Source organism: Prionailurus viverrinus, chromosome B1 (genome assembly GCF_022837055.1).
Source record: "Prionailurus viverrinus isolate Anna chromosome B1, UM_Priviv_1.0, whole genome shotgun sequence".
Lineage (NCBI taxonomy): Eukaryota > Metazoa > Chordata > Mammalia > Carnivora > Felidae > Prionailurus > Prionailurus viverrinus.
In genome coordinates this window covers 114,446,775-114,468,576 of record NC_062564.1, presented here as the reverse complement: position 1 = coordinate 114,468,576, position 21,802 = coordinate 114,446,775, and the positions used below count along the sequence as shown (strand labels likewise).

The 21,802-nt window shown below is 37.4% G+C and overlaps 1 protein-coding gene across 1 annotated transcript in view; it reads right to left on the bottom strand.

The window, feature by feature from the left end:
* COL25A1 (collagen type XXV alpha 1 chain) overlaps nt 1-21,802 on the bottom strand; it is a 471,130-nt gene that overhangs the window by 311,429 nt on the left and 137,899 nt on the right. The window lies entirely within an intron of this gene.

Below are 21,802 nucleotides of genomic sequence, written 5' to 3'. Positions count from 1 at the left end.
ATTCATGGTGATATAGTATGGCACAAAAATAGTATAGTTTTACATATTCATTTACATTTTTCCTAATAAAATACTTGATTTTTGGATCTGAGTTTTTCCTCTTGAAAGTGACTATATTCATTGTTATAAAGACAACTTTAAACATGGAGTCCATTTACAACATTAATTAGAACAGGGTCTACTACCATTAGACTGGAGCCATGGGCCTATCAACAAACAGGTTTATTCTATGTTCCTAGTTTCAAAGGTAAGATAGAATTCTTCTTTTTCTTTCTTTCTTTTCTTTTCTTTTTTTTTTTTGAATTCTTCTCTTTCTTAACATGATATTTAGCATGAAATATCTGTAAGGAAGTGAATTTCACAATTTCGTTTGTGCAATTCCTGGAGAAATAATACATTTTGTAGATATATGACATTAACAGAATGTTTGCTGCTGCAATGCAACAGTAGTAAAAATTTAACTGAAACACTGGATCCTATTTTAATATTACTTTTTACTATTGTCCAATGCTGTCTAATATTTACTATTACAACTTACATTTTTTTTTACAACCCCACCTAATATGTACTTGGCCATGAAAAAATGAAGAAATATCCATAGTACAAATTAAGAAAATAATTAGCAGAGATTCAATTATTCACTAATAAAGTGTCCAGCTTGTTCAATGTTTATCAGGAAATCCCCTTATCAAAAATGTCTATGTAACTATCAATGGCTATTATATTCACTGTATTAACAAATTAATGTAAGATCTATGGGGGCAGGAATTTATTACCATTTTTAAAATGTATTACTGTAGTATTCAAAGTGCTGAATGGTGGTTAACACACTGCAGGAACACAATATTTACATGGATATTTTAAGTGAAGGAATGCATAAACTGTTTAAATCTATTAATCCACCTCTTCCTTCAATAAATAGTAATGAACATATAGAGATACTATTTAGACATCAGAGATAAAGAGGAGTAAGACATGGTCTTCAACCTCAAAAAACTCTCATTCATTACATGAAAGGAATGAAAATAAAAAACAGATGATAATAGTGAACTATGGCAAATGCAATGATTTTCACTTTCACAAAATTCTATGTGCACACATTGAATATATCTTAGGGGGACTGTGGGGACAGGGAAAGGGATGGGGGCATGAAATATTTTTTGTAAGAAAGTATTAAATATGATCAACTGTTAAGCAAATAAAGAACGAAGGAAGAAACACCTCAGACAAAGATGAGAAAAAGAACGTGATGCTCAGAAATGACAAATTCCACATGGCTGTGGATTACATGAAAGGCAGAGAATTGGAAAGGGAGACAGAGGCCAGATCATAGAACTTGTTTTTGTTTTCTTATGGGTAATGGGGAGCTTTTAAAAGTGTTAAGTAGGAGATGATAGGTTTTTATATTAGATAATGACTCTTGCAATTATGTAAAAGATAGATTAGACTGGAGATGAAATAGTGTTCCAGATGTCAGGTAGAGAATTGATAAAGACTTGAACTAACACAGTAACATCTGCAAGCAAAAGAGAATCATATTCCCACAATGCTTTGGGCAGCAATTCTCAATCTCAGGAATCTCTTAAAACCATGTAGAGGCCTGACCCCTTCACCATCTCTAAGGATTTTCCCTAAGAAGTACATTCCCCTTCTTCAATGAGAATCACTGACATCGTGACCTATTATTAATGACATCTATAATTGTATCATAGTTCCAGGTGTCTGGGGAAGAAGAAGGTTGAGAACCACATATTTAGAAGGTAAGATTACCTAGACTTAATAATCAAATAATTGCATAAAGGAATGGATGATGGAAAAGAAGGAATCTAGAATCATTGCATGAACTGGATGGATGATAGAACCATCAACTGAGATGAGCAAGAAGGTACAGAAAAGAAGCAAGTTTAGAGCTTGAGATGCTTGTAGAACATCTAGGTGGGAAAGTCAACAGAAGTTGAAAATAAAAGCCTGGCACTTGGAGAAGTGTGAGCTGGAGATGTGAAGTGATCAGAACACAGATGGTAGATATTGTAGACCAAGAAAAGAAGCTCAAGAAGACAGCTGAGAAGAAATTTAAAAAAAAATGTTAAGAAGGAGTAGAAGAAGAGTAGGAGATGGGGAACCACCACCAAGAGAGTGGTATCTTGAAACCCTTTGAAAGGAGAGTTTCAAAAAAAAAGGTGACAGGGCACCTGGGTGGCTCAGTCTGTTAAACGTCTGACTCTTGGTTTCAGCTTTGGTCATGATATCACAGTTTCATGGGTTTGAGCCTGCATCAGGCTCTGCACTGGTACTGCAGAGGCTGCTTGGGATTCTCTGTCTCCCTCTCTCTCTGCCCCTCCCTCACTTGCTCTCTCTCAAAATAAATACATAAACTTTAAAAAACGTAAAAGAAACAAAAGAGGTGATGGTCAGGGGTGAAATGCAGTAGAAAATTTCAATTACATAAGCACCTGGATCTCCCAGCTGTTAGCAGTAAGCTGGTATTGGATAGTTTTGCCAGAAGAAATTCCATGAAGACATGGATGTAGAAGATAGGTTACATCGAATTGAGGAGTATGTAGGAAATAGGGGAAATGAACAGACTCTCTGATTAATTTGTCCTTGCTGCACTGCTTCATTGTGTTTACTCACTAAAAATAATTTGCTCTTCTCAAGTCAAAAGATTGACCATGCTCATGGATCGGAATAATTAACATTGTTAAAATATCCATTCTACCCAAAGCAATTTACAAATTCAGTGCCATCCCTATCAAAATACCAACAACATTTTTTACAGAACTAGAACAAATAATCCTTAAATTTGAATGAAACCACAAAAGACCCTGAATAGCCAAAGCAATCTTGAGAAAAGAGAGCAAAGCCAGGGGTATCACAATCCCAGATTTCAAGATATACTACAAAGCTGTACTAATCAAAACACTATGGTACTTGCACAAAAACAGACACATAGATCAATGAAACAGAATAGGGAGACTAGAAATAAACTCATGCAGATATGTTCAATTAATCTACAATGAAGAAGGCAAGAATACACAATGGAGAAAAGACAGTCACTTCAACAAATGGGGTTGGGAAAACAAAACAGCTACATGCAAAAGAATGAAACTGGACTACTTCCTTACACGGTACACAAAAATAAACTCAAAATGGATCAAAGATCTAAATGTGAAACCTAAACCTAAACCTCCTAAAAACAAACACAGGCAGTAATCTCTTGGACATCAGCCTTAGCAATGTTTTTCTAGATATGCCTCAGAGGAAAGGGAAATAAAAGCAAAAATAAACTTTTGTGACTACATCAACTAAAAAGCTTTTGCACAGCAAAGAAAACCATCAACAAAACTAAAAGACAGCTTCCTGAATGAGAGAAGATATTTGTAAAATGACATCTGATAAAAGGTGAGCATCCAATATATATAAAGAACTTATATAACTCAACACCAAAAAACAAAAACAACAACAACAACAAAAAAAAAAACCACCAAACAATCCAATTAAAAATGGGCAGAAGACATGAATGGCCATTTCTCTAAAGAAGACACAGATGACCAAAAGACACATGAAAAGATGCTCAACATCACTCATCATCAGGGAAATGTAAATCAAAACCACAATGAGATATCATCTCACACCTTTTAGAATGGCTAAAATAAAAAACATAAGAAACAACAAGGGTTAACAAGGATGTTGAAAAGAGGAATCTTTGTGCACTCTTGGTGGGAATGCAAACTGGTGCAACCACTGTGGAAACCAGTATAAAATTTCCACAACAAATTAAAAATAGAAGTACCATATGATCCCGTAACTCCACTACTAGGTATTTATCCAAAGAATATGAACATACTAATTCGAAACGATATATGCACCCTTATGTTTATTGCATTTCTTACGTACAATAGCCAATTATAGAAGCAGCCCAAGTGTCCATCGATAGATGAATGGATAAAAAGATGTGGTATATATATATACAATAGAACATTACTCAGTCATAAAAAAGAATGAAATCTTGCCATTTGCATGTACATGGATGGATCTAGAGAGTACAATGCTAAGTGAAACAAGTCAGTCAAAGAAAGGCAAACACCATATGATTTCACTCATATGTGGAATTTAAGAAACCAAATAAATGAACAAAGAAAAAAAGAAACCAAGAATCACTCTCTTAACTATAGAGAACCAAATGGTGGTTACCAGAGGAGAGATGGGTGGGGAATGAGTGAAACAGGTGAAGAGAATTAAGAGTACATTTATCATGATAAGTACTGAGTAATGTATAGGATTGCTGAATCCCTATACTGTACACCTGAAACTAATATAACACTGTATGTTAACTAAGGTGGAACTAAAATTAAAAACAAAAAAACAAAAAAAAGTAAAAATAGGGGCATCTGGGTGGCTCAGTTGGTTAAGCGGCCAACTTCGGCTCAGGTCATGATCTCGCGGTTTGTGAGTTCAAGCCCCGCGTCGAGCTCTGTGCTGACAGCTCAGAGCCTGAAGCCTCCTTCGGATTCTGTGTCTTGCTCTCTCTCTGCCCCTCCCCTGCTTATGCTCTGTCTCTCTATATCTCAAAAATAAATAAAACATTAAAAAAATTTTTTAAATAAAAATAATAAAATAAGTTATGGAGATGAAAAATACAGTGTAGGGAATATAGTCAATAATATAATAATGTTTTTTGGTGACAGATGGTGACTACACTTGTTGCAGTGAGCACTGAATACGGTATAGAATTGTTGAATCACTATGTTACACACCTGAAACTAATATAACACTTGATGTCAACTACAACTTCAATAATAATCATAATGATTTGTTCTCCTCATTTTTAATTTAAAAAGAAATGCACAATCCATAAAGTTGCCCCAATTGTCAAGCCAAGAAATACAATTCCATCCACATTTCCAACACAGAAATTTTAATACCACTTTTGACTATATCTGGATTGAAAGAAAATATACCATGTTCAAATTCAACTTTTCTTTATGATTCTTAATGTAACCCACTATCAACTGTCAAAACAAGTGAGGGCAGTTTAACTCAAAACAGGGACTAGTTTGTACCAAATAATTGCAGTTTCACTTAATCTCTTTCTTAATCTTATTTTCTAGACTCCAAATTCAATCTGCAACACAGGTTCACATATTTAGTCATAAGAATGATAAGAGAAAGAATAAAATCATATAAAACAGAAATCTTGAGGCGCCTGGGTGACTCAGTTGGTTGAGCGTCCGACTTCGGCTCAGGTCATGATCTCATGGCCTGTGAGCTCGAGCCCCATGTTGGGCTCTGTGCTGACAGCTCAGAGCCTGGAGCCTGTTTCAGATTCTGTGTCTCCCTCTCTCTCTGCCCCTAACCCACTTGCATTCTGTCTCTGTCTCTCTCAAAAATAAATAAATATTTAAAAAAATTAAAAACAAAACAAACAAAAACAGAAATCTTGCCTTTTTTCCCCAAAGTAACAAATCTGAGACCTGGTTCAACAAAATGTGTTCTGAGGCAGTTACATGTAGTGGCTCTCTGATAGATCCATTTGTATCAGACCATAAGCTTTTGATCATACTGATTGCATCTTATGTATATTGATATTCATTTAGCCACTCATTCAACAATTAGTAAATGTCTAGTATTGCATTAGGAGAAGCCCTCATGTTAAGGATACAGCTTGCAACTGGCAGAAAAGGCACACAATTTAAAAAGCAATAATCTTAAAGTCTGATACATCTAAAATTGTGGAATAAGCAGGAGTTTTTACTCTAATTTGGGGACATGAGAAAGAATAGAAAATGCTTCCCACGAAGTGATACTGAAGCTGAAATCTATAGGACACATGTGAGTTAGCCAAGTGAAGGGGAGAATTCTGGAGGCAAGAGAAAGAGTAGAGCATTTCAGGAACTGAAAGAAGTTTGATTTGGCTGGAGTCTAGCATGAGTGGAAACCTGGCAAAGCATGAAGCTGGAGAGCTGGGTAGTTTGGGTCCAGACGATGGAAACCGCATGTGGTAGGCAGCCTCTGAGAAGGCCACAAAGATACCCTACTTGTATAGCCTTCAGCCCTGGAGCAGGGGCTGAATTATTGCCTCACTCCTAACGAAGAATATACAGCAAAAGTGATGGGCTGTTTGTTCCGCGATTAGGTTATAAAAAGACTGTGACCTCTTTCTGTCTTGGGTGTTCCCTCTCTCCCTCTGGATCAGTCATCAATCTCTCATTCTAGGGGAAGCCATGTGCCATGCCATGAGGCAGTCCTATGGAGACGGTCACATGAGTGAGCTTAGAAGCAAACTCTCCCCATGTTGCAAACTGAGATGGCTGTAGCCCTGTTTGACACCTTGACTGAAGCTTTACAAGAGACCAGGAGTCAGTGCCACACACTTCTGGACACCTGACCCACAGACACAGTGAGATAATAAATGTGTGCCACTAAGTTTTGGGGTAATTTCCTAAAAAAGCAATGGATAGCTAATTTACCATGCTAAAGAATTGGGTTGAGCATTGATGTAAAGGAACGAGAATTAAAGGGTTTTAAGCAGGAGAAAACATTAAACATATCCATACTCACAATTTTAAACATTCAGTAAAGCTTAGTAAAACTTTTCATCAAATTCAAAGAGCTGAACCCATTAATCAAGAAGTAAGTTTGTCCCCCATGCATCTCAAAGGAGTCACAGTGTTGAAGCACTCTCGATTATTATCACTATTTTCAAAAGTATGCTCCAATTTAATGAAATTAAACTACTAGGAGGAAAAAAAAGCAATTTCATTCTTTTTGATTATGAAGCAAAACACGTTTGGGAAAAAATTTCCAGACTCCCATCTCATCAGAAAACGATTCCATTTGCCAGTCTGACACCTCTGTGTAGCACTTCAGAACATAGGTAAGCCCATGGCTCACTTGGGGAGACACATTTTGTGAGTATTCAGAAACAAGGCAAGATTAGTACCCCAGGAGCCATTAGCATTTCCAAAAGCATTATACGAATTATTCCTGTGTGAGACATTTCATTGTAAAAAGGAAACTGGTAATTAATTCACAGTCATTTCAACCACATGATTGTTTCAAGTAATATTGATGTCATAAAATCCTTTAGCCAAATAACAAACTGTTAAGTGAATATGGAAAGTTCCAATAATCAAGAAAGGAAAGGTCTCTTTTTCCTCTAAATCCAATGACCCTATCTATGCAATAAAAGTAGACAGAAGTTTTCAGCTAAAATCTTAGCTTTTATTTATTCAAATTATGTAGCCACATTCTGTGAAGTTTAATGAAAAAGTAGACCTAACCATTTATCCTTAAAATTGCCTTTCACTGAACAAAACTCTAATTCTTTATTTTATTCCTTTTATAACTTTTGAGAAGATCAAATATTGAAGTTCAGAGGTACCATCAAGATAGAAAGCTGGGGCGCCTGGGTGGCTCAGTCGGTTAAGCGGCCAACTTCAGCTCAGGTCATGATCTCACGGTCCGTGAGTTCGAGCCCCGCGTCGGGCTCTGTGCTGACAGCTCAGAGCCTGGAGCCTGTTTCAGATTCTGTGCCTCCTTCTCTCTCTGACCCTCCCCTGTTCATGCTCTGTCTCTGTCTCAAAAATAAATAAACATTAAAAAAAATTTTTTTAATAAAAAAAAAGATAGAAAGCAAAAAAATACTTTTTCTGTTAACCACTTGGATATATCTCCAAATATGAAATAACTCTCCATGTTAAAGTAATACCAATTGGCCTGTAAGGTAATTCTGCAAATTAAAACCCATTTTTTCCCAATTTAAGTGTGTAACTCAAAACTAATGTCAGAAACATCTTTTGTAACTTATTAAATAAACAATCAAATAAATTCTTCATTAACATATGAAAATATCAACATCAAAAGGAAATGTTCACCTTGCCGTATATTATTTTAAAAAAATCTTTTGAGGTTTTTTTTTCTAATCAGGGTTAGCACAACCATAATGAAGAAGTTAAGACAACTATTAGGTAATAGGTAAACATATATACTAACATATTGAGGAACTGTCAATAAGTAATAACACCCCCATAAACACCATGTTAACAAGAAAAATTCATTTACATCTTATTTGCAATTTATACTTCACTTAGACAGTTCAGAATCATAAGAGCATCCATGGAGAGAAATTTAAAAATCATCTTACAACAATATTTGTTTAATAGGAAGTGATGGCTTAAATGTTACAATATGTTTCTTGAATATCTTCACATTAAATAGTAATTGAACAAAAAGCCCCCTGGTTCTGCTCAAGGGCAAGTCCCACAAAGCTCCTCATTATTGGAATGTCCAACTTGGAAGCCAAACTAAATAACAAGGAGTAATTTGCCAATTAGAACTTCCTGCTCTTTTCTCTTTATTCCTTAAACACCATTCAGGGGCTGAACTGGTCAAACACTTTTAGCTTCAAAACAGCAACTGAAAGGATTTAATTTGTGTCTCTCCAAGGTGAACCTGTCAAGAGGCAGCGGTGATGTAGTCCATGTCCCCCTGCAGCAATTTCCCTTAAAGACAGAGAAGTGGGTTTCCACTCTTGCAGAATATGGAGTTTCCTTTTCTCATTTCCCATTATTTCATTTCAATTAATGACCTCCAAATTTTATACTTGTGTAACTACTGGGCTTAAGACTGTTGAGTCAATATGTCCCTGGAATCTGCTAACATCTTCAGACCAAACCTGTTTATACGCTGGAAATAAAGCACTTCACAGAGCCCTGACACAGACTGGAACGAGGACCACAAAAATGTGTAAAACCCAAAATGGTGCGGACCCAGAATCACCAGAAGAGAAGGGGTAAAATATCCAGCACTTACAGACCCTTGGCAACATTTGCATTCCTCACCTGCATTTTCCTAATTGCAATCCAAGCTTACATCTCAGTTTGTTATTCAATTTGAGATGTCCAGTGATTAACAGAATTTAGATGCAGACTTCTAAATTGCAAACATATTCACAGATTAACATTAAATCAGTGAAACTCGGTCCTCTTTTCCAACCTAAGGAGACCTGACACAAGGCTCTGGGCTTCCCCATCAAAGACCCACTAGCACCAGAAAAAGAGGCTTCACTTTGCTCACTGTGAGCCTGTACAGGGTTCACTCCTCTGAACCCTGGGCCAGGAAAATTAGTGAAGGAGAAACTGCTTTTCGAATGTCTACTTGCAAAAACTATTTGTAATCGGGTGTTGTTGTTTTTTTTTAATTCATCATATTTTAGGGTCTGTACTGACAACCCATTGAAAATGCAGTAGAGTATTTCTTTATTTTTTATGTTTTTATTTATTTTTGAAAAAGAGACAGAGAGACAAAGTGTGAGCAGGGGAGGCGCAGAAAGACACAGAATCTGAAGCAGGCTCAGGCTCTGAGCTGTCAGTACAGAGCTTGACGTGGGGCTTGAACTCACGAACCACAAGATCATAACTTGAGCGGAAGTCGGAGTTTAACCAACTGAGTCATCCAGGCTCCCTGAGTATTTCCATTTGTATATTTAAAAATCAATCTTAAAAGGAGAACATGTTGTTTCTATCAATGAATTGCTTGAATGGTTCTTTCCCAAATCGAGAGAAGATATTGTTTTTACTGTAGAAAATAATAGATGGTCAGGATCTTTGATCTAAGAGGTGACAAAATTCTCTCCAAACTTCAGGCTCCTCTGAACTCCTTTTCAACTAGGCCTCCATCTTTGGGCTTTCAGGTTTGTCTCTGCATTGTTCAACTGTAGCAAGAATCATGTGAAGTTGGTTTAGCCAGAATCTCCCAACCTCTATACCTGATCACTCTCAAAATCTGATTTTAATCAGGTGGTGTGTGATCACTCTTGCCTGCCTTCAGCAAGAACACTCACCCTGCTCCCTGGCTACAAATTCCCGCTTTTCCTTCTTGTCTTTGGAGTTGAGTCCAATCTCTTTCCCCCACTGCAAAACTCCATTGCTTATCTTGGCAATCCCCCTGAATAAAGTCTACTTTACTGTTTTTTAACAGTGTCATGAAAAACTCTTTCTTTAACAGAGGTCAGGAACGACTAATCCTTCTTAAACTGGTTATTAGGGCAAGCTTCCTCACTTCCTAGGCAGTTTTATAAAGGTCCAGGAAGTATAAATTAAACTGAAAATAAATATGGTAGAGATAAAGTATAAAGAATTTGAACTTCATACCAGTGTCTTACTATGACTGTTCTATGGGAATGTTTCAGTTCAAATAAACTAGATCAACAGAAATTTATAGCCACAGAATTTGGAACTTTAGCTAATCTCAGTGATTTGGGTTTAATTCTTAACCCAAACCACACAATTTTCCAGATAAAGAAAGTAAACTTGAAGAAATTGGGTTTAATAACATTATTTTAAGACACTAGCAAAGGTTGATTTTACTTACACATATTTTGCAATCAATTCCAAGCATTACTTAACATGCAAAAATAGCTTGCTCTTACCTTTACAAAGAAACTTCAAAATCAGTTTATCCAAAACAAATATCCATTCTATCATCTCACCAGCTACTCACATTAGAAAAACTGGAACTCTCTTGAATGGCTATTCATTTGACACCACTCATGGAATGTCTCCTGACTCTGTCACCAGCTCTCTGCCCTGCTCTCTCCCAGGGCCCGTCATTTCTCTCCCTGCCCTTGTTCAGTATCAGTGCATCCTTGCTCAGTATCAGTGCATCCTCCATACTGCTTCAGTAACTGTTTCTCATTGACACCCTTGTCACTCCCTTGCTTTCCAAGCTCTCGTGGCTCCTCATCACCACACTTTAACATGGCACTCAGTGATTTTTCATGCTCTAGCTTTAGCCTCTGACCAGTTTCCTCATTGCCCCTCCTCCACCCACATTTCGGGGATTAGCTGCGCCAGCCTTCTCACCATTTTACAAATATCCATGCCTCCATGACTTGGCTTCTGCTTCTCACTCTTTTGGAATCTTCTTCCCACCCACTTCTCTTCTCCCCCTTCTCTATCTTGCATATATTCACACCTTCTCCTCTTCTTTGAAGTTTTTTTCAGAAACCAAATAGGGGCACCTGGGTGGCTCAGTCGGTTAAGCATGTGACTTTGGCTCAGGTCATGATCTCACAGCTCATCAGCTTGGGCCCCATGTTAGGCTCTGTGCTGACAGCTCAGCCTGGAGCCTGCTTCAGATGCTGTCTCCGTCTCTCTCTGCCCCTGCTCTACTCACGCTCTGTCTCTCAAATATAAATAAACATTAATAAAATAAAAATAAAACACACAAAATAAATCAATTTTTCCTCCACAAGAGTTTATTATCACAGCACATTTATTTGTACTATCATATCCACCTCTCTGAAATATCTTCAGTCTCCACATACTCCCCCTAAATTGTGAGCTGCCTACTTATTTTTGTAGGCCTACTTTCCAGCAAAGTACTCATATACAGTAATATCCTATAAACGTTTGTGGATATTCACTTTGGCAATGAATCCATTCATCGCCAATAGACAATGCTCATGAGGCATTTCAGAAATGATTTCCTGGGGCGCCTGGGTGGCTCAGTCGGTTAAGCGTCCGACTTCAGCCAGGTCACAATCTCGCGGTCCGTGAGTTCGAGCCCCGCGTCGGGCTCTGGGCTGATGGCTCAGAGACTGGAGCCTGTTTCTGATTCTGTGTCTCCCTCTCTCTCTGCCCCTCCCCCGTTCATGCTCTGTCTCTCTCTGTCCCAAAAATAAATAAACGTTGAAAAAAAAATTAAAAAAAAAAAAAAAAAGAAATGATTTCCTGCAGGATCATTTGACATCATTAAAGAAAAGTTGAATAATATTGAATAATTTAATGTATATTAGATTTCAGCAATTAAATATTGAAATGCATAGAAAACTACACTGTTCTTAAATGTTCATCAGTGAGTATGGATTGAGTCTACTGAAGTGCATGACAGTGCTATGTGCTAAGGTGATTTTTTTTTTTTAATGTTTATTTATTTTTGACAGAGAGAGAGACAGAGCATGAGTGGGGGAGGGGCAGAGAGAGAGGGAGACACAGAATCAAAAGCAGGCTCCAGACTCTGAGCTGTCAGCACAGACCCCATGCAGGGCTCGAACTCACAAACCAAAAGATCATGACATGAGTCGAAGTTGGACGCTCAACCAACTGAGCCACCCAGGCACCCCAAGGTGATTTTAAATAATATTCAAAAAAATATAATCTCTACCCAGGGGAATTTACAATATAAAAATTATGATATTGGCCACATATGTATTTCTGAGTGTAAGCCATACAGATAATATGTGTGTTATGTCATTGAGGTTAGGAGTTGCTAAATATAAATGAGTCTACAAAGCACAGAAAATCAGACATTTACATGGATGTTGAATTGAGATAATTGTGAAACACCTGATTCAGTGTTACCTGTATTTTATTTTATATTCAAATTTTTCTTAAACAATTAGGATTTTAGGGGCTGCTGGGTGGCTCAGTCGGTTGAGCATCCAACTTCAGCTCAGGTCATGATCTCACGATTTGTGAGTTCGAGCCCCGCGTCGGGCTCTGTGCTGACAGCTCAGAGCCTGGAGCCTGCTTCGAATTCTGTGTCTCCCTCTCTCTCTGCTCCTCCCCTGTTTGTGCTGTCTGTCTGTCTCTCTCTCTCAAAAAGAAATGTAAAAAAAAAAATTTTTTAAGTAAAAGGAGTTCAATGAGACAAGTGTCAGCTTGAACTTTTCAAACAAATGTCTCTTTTAATCAGGCCTCACTGGTGATATGAAAAATCAAGGACCCAGATCATAATTAAAAGAGAATTTGACCCAATTTTCCTGCAATTGAAACTCAGGCTCTGTGCTGACAACTCAGAGCCTGGAGCCTCTTTAGATTGTCTCTCTCTCTCTCTCTCTTTCTCTCTCTCTCTCTCTTCCTCTCTCTTCCTCTCTCTCTCTCTGCCCTTCCGCCACTAGTGCTCTGTCTCTCGAAAATAAATAAATGTAAAACAATAAAAATAAAAATTTTTTTTTAAAAATTAGGATTTTTTAAATGGATATAATATATACATACTTATGAAAAAACGATGGAAAGCGTGTAATAGCTGGCTGTTCTACAGGATCAGATGGATGATAATGTAGATACATAGAAATGACCAAGAAGTCATTTCTGGGTTTTTTTTTTTGTTTTTTTTTTTTCAACGTTTTTTATTTATTTTTGGGACAGAGAGAGACAGAGCATGAACGGGGGAGGGGCAGAGAGAGAGGGAGACACAGAATCGGAAACAGGATCCAGGCTCCGAGCCATCAGCCCAGAGCCCGACGCGGGGCTCGAACTCACGGACCGCGAGATCGTGACCTGGCTGAAGTCGGACGCTTAACCGACTGCGCCACCCAGGCGCCCCCATTTCTGGTTTTTATACTTAAAGAATGTTTCTGGATCGATAGTCTGCTGGAAATAATTTTATCTGAACACAGAATGAATGTGTGATGTAAACACACACACACACAGAGACTTTAATTTATCTAAGCTACTTCAAACAAATCAATTGCTATTACTTTAAGATACAGATTAAAGTCATACAAAGGTCATCACAATGCTATGTATGATCACATTCTGATCTATTTTTCTGTGATTTTTCTCAAAGCTGTCCAGGTCCATTACGATTCTTAAAAAGAGAAATTTTTAGGCTTCTTAAGTTTCTAAGGTCTTTGGCAGTTCTCTCCTGTCTAGTTAATCAAGTAATACCTCTTAAGGGTACTTATGAGATGAGTAAAAACTATGGTCATAATTTCTTTACTGTCAAGAAAATGGGAATTTATACTTTGGATAAACCCCAGGGATGTTACATAGCAAGAAGTTCTATTTTAGGCTGGAGGGGGCGGTGGGAAGGAGAAATATAGAGATGCAGTGAAAAGTTTCTTGCAGCTATCTAATTTATTTTAACAGCATGCTTCAAAAATAATTACTATTAATATAATCAATACTTATGCAAAATAGGAAAATGGCATCTATAGTTAAAGTGGGAAAAACAACTGTCTCTATGACCATTAAAACTTGACACTGGAGGGGCGCCTGGGTGGCTCAGTCGGTTAAGCGTCTGACTTCGGCTCAGGTCATGATCTCGCGGTCCGTGAGTTCGAGCCCTGCGTCAGGCTCTGTGCTGACAGCTCAGAGCCTGGAGCCTGTTTCAGATTCTGTGTCTCCCTCTCTCTGACCCTCCCCATTCATGCTCTGTCTCTCTCTGTCTCAAAAATAAATAAACGTTAAAAAAAAAATTAAAAAAAAAAACTTGACACTGGGACCTTTATGCCCACTGACAAATTTTAATACTGAAATATATTATGTATATATTGACATTCTTTAACATTTTGCCACAATGGACCAATTTTAGATCCCAAGATAATCTACATATGAAATTGTCACTGAATTTTGTGAAAGAAACTATTTACTCTTAAGATTATATTTCTTGACTGGAAGCTTTGAAGAAGTAAATAATGTTCTCATTTGTTAATTTAATATTTTGAACCATATTAGCTCTGTAAATGCAGTGCAAATGATTATTAGATATCATTCTCTGTTTCCCTTACTTCTATTTTGGCTGGTTGAAAATTAATTATGTATGACCTGCAAAAAGAGAAATTTGAATTTTTTAAAAGGTCTCTAACTTAACAAAAGTAGATTCTAAAAATGCCATAGGTACCACTATTTTTAGCACTTAGTTTAAAAAAGTAGGGGCGCCTGGGTGGCGCAGTCGGTTAAGCGTCCGACTTCAGCCAGGTCACGATCTCGCGGTCCGTGAGTTCGAGCCCCGCGTCAGGCTCTGGGCTGATGGCTCAGAGCCTGGAGCCTGTTTCCGATTCTGTGTCTCCCTCTCTCTCTGCCCCTCCCCCGTTCATGCTCTGTCTCTCTCTGTCCCAAAAATAAATAAACATTGAAAAAAAAATTAAAAAAAAAAAAAGTATACTTTTCACAACATTGTGAATGTACAAAAATACCACTGAATTGTATGCATCAAAATGGTTCATCTTGGGGAGCCTGGGTGGCTCAGTTGGTTAAGCGCCAGACTTCGGCTCAGGTCATGATCACGGTTCGTGGGTTTAAGCCCTGCGTCGGGCTCTGTGCTGACAGCTCAGAGCCCGAAGCGTGCTTCATATTCTGTGTCTCCCTCTCTATCTCTCTCTCTCTCTCTCTGCCCCTTCTCGGTTCATACTCTTTCTCTCTCTCTCTGTCAAAAATAAATAAACATTTAAAAAATAAACTTAATTTAATTTAAATTAAATGATTCATCTTATGTGAATTTCACCTCAATTTACCAAAAAAAAAAAAATTAGTGTTTATTTTTTTTTTGAGAGACAGAGAGAGACAGCATGAGCAGGAGAAGGGCAGAGAGAGGGAGACCCAGAATATGAAGCAGGCTCCAGGCTCTGAGCTGTCAGCACAGAGCCCCACGCGGGGCTCGAACTAACAAACCGTGAGATTGTGACCTGAGCCAAAGTCAAAGTCGGATGCTTAACTGAGCCACCCAGGTGCCCCTCACCTCAATTTTAAAATGTATGAATGTTAACAGATGTCATTGCTATCCCCTTGAAATTTACCCACAAATGAATATGTGCGCTAATGAATGATGTCTGCCTAACCATCAAGAACTGTCTAGAATCATTGACCATTTAGTATCTTTTTAAGACACATTAGACTTAGCTGGCATTGTCTTCATCAACTTTCCATAATAATGTACAAACCTTAACTACAGAATAATCATAGAACAATTACTCTATATCCATTAGAGTTTTAGCGTTATCATCTTATTTAAATTCCTTGGTGAAGAAATAATCTATGTAAGTAAGATAGGTAGATAGAGAGGTAGATAGGTAGATAGATAGATAGATTTCCAATAACCTGATTTTTAAAAAATTCTTTATTTTCCTAAAAAACAAAATTTAAAGTCCAGTAGCAACATCAAAAATTCTTTAGTTTGTATCAACTGGTTCTAAGAATCCTTCCAGTTTCTCCCTAGAATCCTAAAAATATTGAAAATAAAATCTCATACTCTTGGGATATATAAACCGCCATTTTCTGACTTATCGTTTAATTGCTCCAAAGCTGGCTAATCTCTCCTCAATTCTTAGAAATAGGATCATTTATGATTCTAAAGATGCTCTGGATATATGACTAAACTTTTATCTAAACTGATTATATCAGGTAATTTAGGCCAAGACTAAAGAAATGGTTACCATCCAGTGAATAAAGCTAACTTACTCAGCTAAGAAAGCACTGATTACAATTCTATGAATTTTAACTCCACTTATTTGGGTGTCTGACTAGATCTAGTCCATTATTCCCTACTGATGCTCCTAGGTGAAGTGTATGTGTTCAGAAGAACTGCAATTTCAAGTTTACCAATTCTCTATATGAGTAGGTAATTTTTTTTTTTAATTTTTTTTCAACATTTTTATTTATTTTTGGGACAGAGAGAGACAGAGCATCAACGGGGGAGGGGCAGAGAGAGAGGGAGACACATAATGGGAAACAGGCTCCAGGCTCTGAGCCATCAGCCCAGGGCCTGACGCGGGACTCGAACTCACGGACCGCGAGATCGTGACCTGGCTGAAGTCGGACGCTTAACCGACTGCGCCACCCAGGCGCCCCGTGAGTAGGTAATTTTTAAGCAAAAGCTTGACTTTGTAATTAAAAAGAAATGGAATTTGCCCTGCACTAGAGGAGAAGGACTCAATTTCAAGTGCATTGTATAACTTAAAAAAAAAACACACACACACACAGACTTCAATAATGAACCCAAGAGAAGATTAAAAATCCTCAATATTTATTGTAATGAAACACAAATGGAGCAAAATTTAACTTAGTGAAATACAGTAGTGGAATTCAAAAATTATACTTGAATTCTGATTAGTTTATATTATTCCAGTATTTCCATGCTAGCGGTATTATACACTAAACTGTCATATCATGAAGTGTACGTAAATGGTGCGTAATTATGGCACTAAACCAAATAAAACAAACAGTGTTATTCATACTAGCAAAAGGCAGAAGCAAACCAAGTGCCCACTGATGGATGAATGAATAAGCAAAATGCGTTATATACATAAAATAGAATACTCTTCAGCCTCACAAAAGAAGGAAATCTGACACACACTGCAATATGGATGAACCCTGAAGACATGCTAGGGGAAATAAGCCAGTGACAAGAGGACAAATATTGTATGATCGCACCCATATGAGATACCTAGGGTAGTCAAATTCATAGTGACAGAGGTAGAATGGTGATTGCCAGAGGCTTGGGAGGAAGGAAGCAGGGGATGGGGAGTTATTGTTTAATACATACAAAGTTTCAGTTCTGAGAAGATGAAAAGTTCTGGAGGCTGATGGTGGTGATGGTTGCACAACAATGTGAATGAACTTCACGCTACAGAACTGGACCCTTAAAACTGGTTAAACGGCAAATTTTATGTTATGCATATTTTACTTTAAGTACTTTAAGTACTTTTAGCACTTAAAAAGTACTCGGTACCTTTTTTAAAAGACGTGTGTGTTTAGAAAACAAAAACAAAGGAAAACAGGAGTAAGTACTTGTGTAGCTAGGTTCTAAGCCAAAAGGAAACATTTGACAAAAGATAGATCTGTTCCTTTTTACGGTAAAATGCAAGTCTTAACAAACCACTTGTCTTAACAAAACTTAATAGCCACCATCAACATCCTCCTTAGTTGGAGGAGTTTCATGAAGACACATAATATGAAAATACTAGAAAAAGGAGTTGATATTAGCTCAGTAGAATTTATACATGTTTAATTATGTTTATCAACCAATAATTATTTCATTAATATATTTCCAGTGACTGTCTTGTATATGTTTATCAAGACTGTAGGCTCCATATAATTTACAAAAAAAAGTTAAGACCAAGCAATAATTAGCTTTTATTAAGTGACTTATTGTGTACCAAACACCATACCTACTTTAGCTCAATTAATTACTACAACCCTGTAGGGTCAATGTTATTATGTCTCTTTTCAGAAAAGAAATCTGTAGCTTGTTGAGTAGCCCATACAGTGTTTGAGAGAGGTCTGCCTGCCCGAATCTGCACAACTGACACATGACCCCGCCCCCAAGCAATCAGAAACCAACAGACTTACACAAATGAAACTTTAGAGCAGTAGCGAGAAAATTTTCAAATAACCTATTTGCAAACTAGGAATATTGCACGACTTTGACTATCATCATTATAGTAAATCAAATCTAGGTTAAATGTATTTTATGTGTAGGTGTCAATGAAAGGCTACTCAGGGAGATGGGGAATTTCCACATATGGGAATCTTTAAGAAGACAGCATAGACAAAAACAACCATCTGTCTTATAGAGCTTATGTACAGTAATACCTAATATCATTTCTTGAAGTCCTTAGCCACTCAAGAATTCTCTCTAGATTTCTATTAATCATCTATGTACTTTCTATGACTTAATTACAGCCCTAACCCAACTGCTGTACTTTATCCAGTTTGTGTTTCTTAACTCTCTCTCAGTTCCTCTCTCTTCTAGCTCCTTCTCTCCCATACATGCACAATTATACACTGTATTTGTTTCCAAGGCCCAAGGACAGAGGGACTGGACAAGATAAGGGACTGCGTGGTAAAACTGTGACAGCACAACTGTGGGCACTTAACAGAGACCCTAGCAGGACAGTTGTTCATCTCCATACCTAGGTGGTTCCCTCAACAGGAATAACATGAAAACACTACTGAATGTGAGTGGGGAAGAAAACATTCAGGATCATCATCAATAAGCAGATGCAAAAAGGAATGGAAAATTGAAACCATGAGCAGAAAATGAAAAACATCTTCCCTGAGGAATTAAAACCCCAAAATGTGTCAACTGAAGCAAAGTATTACAGAAACTTCCTCTTCTTTTAATTTAACTTTCCTCCTCTTGAGATTTAAATCAGGAGAAATCCTTTCTAATATTTAGATACTCTGTCTTCTTTCTTTAGTGGACAAGAGAAAAGGGCCTGGCAAATGTATCCTTAGCTAGCAAGTGGTGGGGGAGGAGGGGAGAGAGATAATCCTATTATACCCTCTCTGAGCCTCTCTTTTTCCTCCCAATATACTTAGATCTTTCTGACCACAAAGGAAGCTCTGATATCACTCAAAGTATTTCAAAGCAAGGCAAGGAAGATGTTTGTGATGTTAAGTATATTCATAATATTAAATTTTCCATTTTTAAATAACTCTGGTCAAGGGAGCACAATGCTAATCAAACTTTACAGTACTTAAAGTTAAGAGTCACTTGGCACTCTTGCGTCCACTGTTCAGAAACAATTCCTCTCCTTCTTCTACAAGAACACTACAGAACCCAAGAAAGAGAAACAGACTTAAGTTGTCTGACCTCCCCTGTTATCCCTCAGGCTGTTGGGAAAAAGCAACACGTACTTCACTCTACAATTTATCACCCCTATTTTCACAGTCATAAATTACTTCTGAGCTTTTAAAACAACTGGATTCTAAAAGGACACTGTAAGTTACTTAAATTCCAATAACTGAACTCAGATGTATGAGGCAATTTAAAATCTTTATAAAAGCTTCCTGTTTCAAAGTTACCCAAAATGGAATCTTGGAAAATCTGTGCACCAAAATCCTATAAATTAAGATGAAAATTAACATATTAAGCATATCTTTTCAAAAATCCTGGTCCATGGTAGATAATCAATGAATCAATGAATCTTTCAAGAGTCTTAGACTACATCCTATCTTTGCTAATCAATTAAGTTTTGTTGTTATAATATTCAATATAAATTATCACCACCTAATCTACCATGCATTATTTTCAACAACTGACCAACAGAATAATTCAGGTGTTCAAAGTTCTATTTTATTTATTCAAGCAGAATGAAATGTCCTAAGAGGTTAATAAATTCAGGAGGTTGGTTAAGTCAGGCACCATTACGCAAGTATGCTAGGTACGATACATAAACAAGAAAGTTAGCAAATGCTTTTAAATAAACTGAATCACAGCAAACAGAAGGCAAAAGCAAAGAGAACAAAGCAGAAATAAGGTGCTTAAGGAAAAACCATGGTTTTGGCACTGATCCAGAAGAAAAACAAGAAATGTCTATTAGGTACACAGTCAGAGAAGGGCCATTTGTCAAAAGTCTGTAGGAACAAACTCTAAGTGGCTGTCTTGCATGTCTCAAGAGGCAGAATTGAGCTGAGGCTGTCAACTAACTGCCAGTGCTGTAGCTTCGACCACGGGAGCTCTAATTTGACCCTCCTGAGAAAGAATCCCAATTAGAAACACATAAAGGAAGCTGTTTAGACATGGTGCTTTGGGACAAGTCTGACCCAGTGTGTCAATGTCAACTGAAACAAAAAGCTAAAGGAACTTTCTCAAGCACGTTGTCTGTTCTAGATAAAAAGCTAGGGACCTTTGAGACCCAGGTTTTGAAGTAGCCCCTCCCCCAGACTAAAATGAGGACAACTAAAATACTGGCTTGCTTTTTTTCTTCCATGCCTGCTAGTGAGCTTTGTAAAAATTGAGGAGTACCATTCAATCTATATGTCACAGTCTAGCAAAATTCACTAGTTAAAAATTTTAATGCTTAGTGGTCTAACAGCAAGCAATGAAGAGTACTCATCTGTAAGATATTAAATCTGGCTTTCTGTATAAATTAGCCATCACGGACAATTCCTCAAATCTATATTACATTGGTATTATAACAGCTACAAAGCAAACTTATCTGTTGAGATACAGATAAGTGAACTGCATATCAAGGTTCTTATTTACACTCCTAAGATTCTGTCAAAAAGTTGTACACATGTACTTTTCTCTGTGTATAGGTACCATAGCTTTCACTAAACTCTCAAAGGAGTCTGCGACCCAACTATAGTCAAGAGCCACTGTTCTAAATGTATGTGAATTTGTATATGGATTCTAGCTACCTGTGATAACATCTGGAGCACCTCTTTCATGGTTCAACCCAAAATTAACAAAAGCAAAAAGATGGTAGCAAACAGATGCACAAGACCTAGTACAAGATCATACACCTACTTACATTCAAGTTTTTAAGTGAGAGCTGATTACCTTACACATGGTTCCTGAATTTGAAGAACTTACAAGGTATTCCCAGGAAGGGCCAAGTGACCAGAAGAGAGGAGCTGTATATTAGGACATTTTCAATTGATAAAAGAAATTGAGATGAAAGTACACAAAATAAATTTTGGCTTAACAAAAATTACGGGGATTTTAGAAATCTCATGTCGTCAAGATCAAGTCTCAATTTAAAAGTATGAGTTAAGAACACCAAAATCCAAAGTGCATATTCCAGCAAGATCATAACAATTTTCGATTAACTCAGCTTAGGAAACTCTCCTTGGCAGATGACCTCCAGAGTGCAGTGCAAACAGTCAAACTGTTCCATAATTAAGTCAACAAAATAAGTTCTAGTACACTTCCTGTGAGGGTTTCTCCAATATATTCACCTGTACTATTTCAGAACTCCTCAAGGGACCCCTGAAGACAATATGTACAATGTGTTTTAACTTCCCTAAAGAAAGATAGCAATAAATTCAAAAGCATTTTGTTACTATTGCTACTCTTGATATATATTCTTAGTCATAATCAACTGAAGTGAAATAAAACCATTGCTGCAATTTTATTTCATATATATATATATATATTTTTTTTTTATTTTGGAGAGAGAGAGCGAGCACCCGAGTGGGGGGCGGGGGGGAAGAGAATCCCAAGCAGGCTCCACGCTCAGCGCAGAGCCCTACCCAGGGCTCAATCCCATGACCCTGGGATCATGACCTGAGCTGAAATCAAGAGTCAGACCCTCAACCAACTGAGCCACCCAGGCGCCCCTCATAGT